This window comes from Tamandua tetradactyla, chromosome 4 (assembly GCF_023851605.1).
Source record: "Tamandua tetradactyla isolate mTamTet1 chromosome 4, mTamTet1.pri, whole genome shotgun sequence".
NCBI lineage: Eukaryota > Metazoa > Chordata > Mammalia > Pilosa > Myrmecophagidae > Tamandua > Tamandua tetradactyla.
Genome location: NC_135330.1, coordinates 62074671 through 62081272, shown reverse-complemented (window position 1 = coordinate 62081272; position 6602 = coordinate 62074671). Strand labels below are relative to the sequence as shown.

General features: G+C 45.7%; 1 long non-coding RNA gene across 1 annotated transcript; it reads left to right on the top strand.

The window, feature by feature from the left end:
- The first annotated feature begins 293 nt into the window (after positions 1 to 293).
- LOC143679003 (uncharacterized) lies at positions 294 to 3166 on the top strand. Its single transcript, XR_013173516.1, has 3 exons — positions 294 to 628; positions 1353 to 1847; positions 2894 to 3166. It is a non-coding gene; the product is annotated as an uncharacterized LOC143679003 (long non-coding RNA).
- Positions 3167 to 6602: the final 3436 nt, after the last annotated feature.

Sequence of the window (6602 nt, the reverse complement as noted above, 5' to 3'; positions counted from 1 at the left end):
ATGCAAAACATGAGGAGCTTTGCAAAGAAGTCTTTTTTGTTTTCCTCTTCAGTCAACTCTCCATGAGGCCATAGGTATCGGTTGAGGAAGAGGTGGCAGTACAGTAGGATAAGGCATACTCAGTGCTTGAGTGATGTGCTCATTCAACTCACATGAACCATTGGTATCTGCTTGGCCCAGTGCCACTATACCACTTGCACATGATTATGAAGTGCTGCTGGGCCTGCCTGAATTTATGGCTTGTTTGGTCATGATGGGCAGTTTGTATTACATGGTCACATGGTATCCTGTGATCATGTGTTTATCTACCAGGACCCAGAAACAAGCCAAAAGTGTTTCTCAAAAGAAGAATGCCTGCTAAATGTTTTGGGAGCAAATGCCTTTGCTCCAAAAAACCTCTTCTGGGATTCTCGTATAGGGTTTGCTCTTCCATGCAAGATTTCAAAATTAGTCTCTGAAATCCCAAGAGACCAGTTTCCAGCTAAGATGGAGTATCAGAGACAGGATTTACAAACCCACCCAAAACAACCAAAAAAGCAAACAAAATACATGAAACAACCATTTGTAAGACACAGTGTTATCCAGGCTTTGAAGAACAGTCATCCCTGAGGAGTGGGAAACAAATGACGTGATTCCTATGATTGCCCTAGCTTACTGCCTTGAGGGAGCCCCTAGGCCATAGTGCAGGGAGGGGGAGCCCCTAGGCCATAGTGCAGGGAGGGGGAGGGAGGGGGAGCCCCTAGGCCATAGTGCAGGGAGGGGGAGGGAGGGGGAGGGAGGGGGAGCCCCTAGGCCATAGTACGGGGAGGGGGAGGGAGGGGGAGCCCCTAGGCCATAGTGCAGGGAGGGGGAGGGAGGGGGAGCCCCTAGGCCATAGTGCAGGGAGGGGGAAGGAGGGGGAGGGAGGGGGAGGGAGGGGGAGGGAGGGGGAGCCCCTAGGCCATAGTGCAGGGATGGGGAGCCCCTAGGCCATAGTGCAGGGAAGAGGAGCCCCTAGGCCATAGTGCAGGGAGGGGGAGGGAGAGGGAGCCCCTAGGCCATAGTAGCGGGAGGGGGAGGGGGGAACCCCTAGGCCATAATGCAGGGAGGGGGAGCCCAGGTGGAGTCTGATGGACTCCTGAGTTGAAGAAACAGATCTGAGAGCCCAAGGCAGCTCAAGTTCACAGGAATAATAACTGAAGAGGAACAGTGCTGGAAACTAGGAATAGTGCCTGTTCCACAGGCCATATTGGAAAATTCCATGATTTGTGGGGAATTGGATCAAGGTTCTTAAAGCAGCAGTGTGTCATAATTAGCCTTAGACCAAGTTTTCTTAACCTTGGCTGAGGCATTGCTCCTTTTAATCCTTTCAGATGGTCCTTTCCCTGCTTGAGTAATTTCCTCACACATGTGTGCTCAACAGTACTTGGCTGAAGACTTGAGGTGGAGAATCCTTTGCAGATCTCCAGAGCTCTCCTTCTGTGCAGCTCTTTCCTCTCCAATCCTCAATAAATTTACAATGATTTAATTCACACCAAATATGTTACCTGACACCATGGAAATAAATTAGAAATCAATAACAGAAAGATAACTAGAAAATCCCCAAATATTTGAAACCTAAATCACACATTTCTAAATAACCCATGGGTCAAAGAAGAAATAAAAAGGGAAATTAGAAAGTAGAATGGAATGAACATTAAAATACAACATATCAAAATTTGTGGGATGCTGCTAAAGCAGTACCTAGGGGAAAATTTATAGCACTAACACATATTTTAAAAAAGAAGAACGGTCCCAACTCAGCCTTCCAAGTTTACTTCTATCACTGCCCTGCTGTAATGATCTGTTCGTATCTTCTCCACAAGACTGTAAGTGCCCCAAGGACTGTAAACAAGTCTTTTCCATTCCTTAGTCTTCAGAACCTAACACAATGCCTGGCCCATTAAAGGGCCCAGAAACATGACTTGAATCAACATCACTGGTCTCCCTGTCATAGGGGCTAGGAGAATGCCCTCTCTACCTGGACCTTCTTTTCTATTCCATTCGGAATAAACAAAATTCTGGCCCCATATCATGGCTAAGGGGAACTCTGCGGACTGGAGATGGGCACATTTCTCAAGTCTGATCCATGCTAGTATGTAGAACTCAGTCATCCTACCCTGAAAACCCAACTGAATTCTTCCCAATTGCAGAGCTGTTGCACCTGCCATTCCTTCTTCCCCCAGCCCTTCACGTTTCTGGCTCCTGCCCATCATTTTGGTTTCAGTTCAGATATCCCCAGAGAGGCATCCTCTGATTTAATATACACCTGATGTCTCACAAGGCCATTAGCTATAACCCCTTCTTTTGGTCACACCACCCAGATTTTGCTTTGGATAGCTACTCCGCCCTCAGAAGAGACAGTTCTGGTGAAACTGTCGATCAAGGTGTCCTGGTTCCATTCTTGTCCTCTGGCCAAAGAGTGAGGACCCTCTGTCTCTGGACTGCGAAAACTAAGTGTCACAAAAATAGAACACTGTTGGGAGACATTTGTCCCAAAGGCCACTGCCTAGAGAGACCGTTAGTTCCTGCCATAAAAAATAGCAGGAACCAAAATAACCCTGGTTCCTGTGCCTTCTTTTATTCTCTTCCCTTTTATTTTCTTTAAACCTATGAATTCCCCTTATCTTTCAGAAATTTCTTTTGCTTATGTTTTCCAGAGTCAGTTTTTCTTGCTCACAATGAAAGAACTCTGATACCAGTGTCCCACCCTCAGTTATTATCTATTAATTTTCTCTATAGCATTTGTCATAATCTGAAATTATCTTTAAAATTTATGTTTGCATGTTAATTGTCTGGTTTTGCCACTAAAATAAAAGCTCCATGTCAGCAGTAACAGTTTACCTCTTCCTTCCCACTGTCCCCTGTCACCTAGCACAAGTCTGGGACAAGCAAGGAGTCCAGAAGAAAGCAGGGTCACACTGTGAAGCCCACTCGTTCTCATGAAGGAGGCTGTAGAAGAGGGGAATAGGAGAGGGCATGTGGGAACCAGTGACTGAGCTCCCACCTCTCCCAGGGCAAGAACTCCAGCTGTGGATTCTGAGCAACAGATTCCGAGAACAGATCCATGCTCCCCTCCCCCTTTGATCTCTACCAATCCTTCGTAAATCTTGAGCGATGTCTTGTAAATCTTTAATTACAAGAAAATTGCAACCCAACTGGCGAACACATGAACAGTGTTGATAAATATTTAATATTGCTACAGCAGCAAATCTGAAGGGATTAAGAAAAGATATATTGGAGTGACAGTTATTAAACACTAAATCTCAGTAAATGTTACTGAGCAGATAAATTATGCAAACGCCTGACAGGCACTCTGTTGCTGACAAGATAGGGGAGATATCTGCTTGGGGGCCATGGCACGGGTAGGGAGCAGGCTCTCACGACCAGTGGAAGGGGTGTCAGAGGAGAGCTGATGACCATGGACCTAGCACCCTGTCCCCTGGAGCATTTCCTCGTGGCCCCTCAGGACTGATATCTCCAAGGGGAGATGGTGGAGCGTGGCTGGAAGGAAGGAGAGACGAGTCTCCAGGTCCAGCGTTTTTGCGGACTCCAGCAGCTGGCCTTTCTTTCAGAGCTGTCCCCTCAGGCTGCCCAGCTCTGGCTTTCCAGGGCTTTGGAACTGGGCCGTTGGGCTGCCACCAGCACACAGTATTTTGGAAAGATGGAACCCAATATTCCTTCATTTCTTCAATTCTCTACTCATTCATTGATCCACTATTCACCTATCACCCCACTTTATGCAAAATTTATTGACATTCATTGATGCATTTCTTTACTAATTTATGCATTCTTTCACTCATTTATTCAGTTTTTCATGCATTAACTAATTTACTTTTGAATTATTTACTCACTAGTCAAACATTTATCAAGCACTTCTGACAGCTGAAGAGATACCAAGCTAAGCCACACCCAGACTTTGCCCTCAATATCTCAGAGACTAATTGAGGGTTGGGGACCGGAAAGATAGAACTATTACAATATGGTACACTCTTAGCATTTGCAGATTTCTTATTTGCAGTTTGACTCTTCAATAATAAACACAAGGATCTATGACTGTTAGAGATATTTACTGTTGTTGAGACACAGACTAAATTATATAGGTGCTAAGTCTGGTATATAAAATGTAGAAATGAAGAAGGCACCTGGCACAGTCAGGAGAACCAGGGAAGTCTTCCTGGAGGAGGTGATGTTTGGGCTCCATCTGTATGCCAGGCAATTAGCTATATTATCTCGTTTAATTATTCCATCAATCCCCTAGCCCATTTTAAAAATTAAGAAATCAGAAGTCAGTTTGTCCAAGGTCACAATGGTAGTGGCAGATTAGAACGATACTAGTTCCAGAGAAAGATTAGAACTAGAAGATCTGGTTACAAAGGCAATGCTCTTTCAATAGCACTCAACTTTCCAGGGGGTCTGGTCAATTACCTCTCTATAGTAAAGAGTGGGAAATTCTCTAGTCTCCTAAAGACTGCAAGGCAAGATTATTTTGTCTGGTTAGTTTGAGATATAATGTACATTAAGTAAAATACACAGATCTTAAATATATAATGCAATGAGCTTCAACAAACATATACACCCATGTAACAACATCTACATCAAGATATAGAATATTCTCATCACCTCAGAAATTCCCACCTGAGGCCACCATTGTTCTGATTTCTATCACCATAGATTTGTTTTGCCAGTTCTTGAACTTCATATAAATGAACTCAACATATAAATGGCTTCTTTCCCTCAACATAATAAGACAGGGTTTTACAAAAGGACTTTTTAAAGAAATTAAGGGCAATCTCCACAGAAACATCCAAACACAGTGAAGTGACATATCACTAAATTCTGGCTCAGTCCTAAGTGAGCTGTAGAAAGGGTTAGCTTGGTTGACCCTTCTCCAGACACCAAAATCCTTAGTTCCTTCTGCTTGCCCCAACCCTCTGGGGGGTTAAACTCAGAAGTTCTAGGGTCAATCCCCAACATTCTGGGTTTAGGGAAACTCTGACCCTCCTGGAACTTGCCCTCCTACCCCTGCTCAAGGTATGAGTCCTTGAGGCATTCCTGGTCTAGGCAGCTGCTTTCTCTCTGCTCTGGGCCTCAAGAGTTTTACCCCAGCCTCCTGGGCGAGGAGGACTGGCTCCTATCTGGCTTCCAGATGTGCTTCTTGTGACCTGGCCACACTTTTCTCATGTCTAGGGAACCAGACTGGTTCAGAGAGGCCCTGCCTCTTCCCTGAGCTCCAGGCCCCATCTTTGTTCTAGCTTTCTAGGAGCTCTGCAGCCTTGAAGGTGGACCCCATCTTTTTTGGGGGGCCTTCTGGCTTCATATCGCCTCTCTGAAAGTTAACACCTGTCCATGCCTCTGCGTCAAAGCTCATGCTCTCTTTCTGCCCCTGTTCCCCTGGTAAGAAGCACTGCTCTTCTCCTTTAGAGACCAGGGACAATTGAAGTGCTCTGAAGTCACCAAACAAACAAACTAGCTTGGGAAGCAGCCCCGTCTGTTGAAGATATGACCCCCAGGTATTCTCCAAGGAGGAGAACCTTCCCCCAAAGCTCCCCAATGATGTTTTCAGTATCTGGGAAAATTACCTTTAACCATTACAACCATAGAGAAAAATTTCCTGACACTGGGTGACTGGGGGAGCCGGAAGGAAATACCCCAGAGTCTGCAACCACGGAGCCCGCTATGTGACCAGGGACCAGGTGGAGTGCAGGAATCGGGCAGTGACCTCAGTGCCCCCGGAAGCTCCAGCATCTTCCCCTAAGAAGGACTGAAGCTGAGCCAGAGCTGCTAGGGTGGACAGAGCAAATCTTTTCAACTAATGTTCTAGACAGCTCAGCAGTAACTACCGGCAGTTCAGGCTGTCTCTACCGCAGTCTGCTCAGGGCTAATGTGCCCTGTGGCTTCCATCCAGCTTGTCCCTCTCGGATGCTTCACAACGGAGCTGGGGCTTTGTCCCACCATTATCTGCCTCCTGCTCATCTCAGAAGGGAGGAGGGGTTTGGCGGGATAGATGTCCCTGTTTCAGAGTCCATCAACAACCATTAAGAAGCCCTTCCAAGACAAATGCCTAATTCATTCTCTCTTCGTTCTCTCTCTTCATTCTTTCAGATCTTTAGGCACCTGCTGTCTTGCACTGTTCCCTAATCACTTCTGACGCTGTCTTTTCTCTTATCCAGTCAGTCATCCAACAAACCTGTGTTGATTTGAGACGAAATCCAGTCCTGTCACAAACACAGATTCTAGAGCCAGGTGTTCTGGGTTTGAAGCCCAGCTCTTCCACTTGCTAGGTCTGTGATCTCTGGCAAATTGTACCTGAACCTCAACTGTGCACTGAGATAATCAAATACTTACTCATAAAGCTATTGCAAAGTGTAAATGAGTTAAATATGTGAAGTGCTTAGGATGGTTTCTGGCACATTGTCAGCACTGTATGTGAGTCTACTATTAAAATAATAATTATTACTACTTGCAAAGCACAGTGCTAGACTCTGGAGCTTAAACGAGGAACTAGGAGGAAATCCCACCTGCCCTGTAAGATGGAACTTGCGTCTTAGCAGGGAAGCTCCACCTCACAATTGATTTAAGTA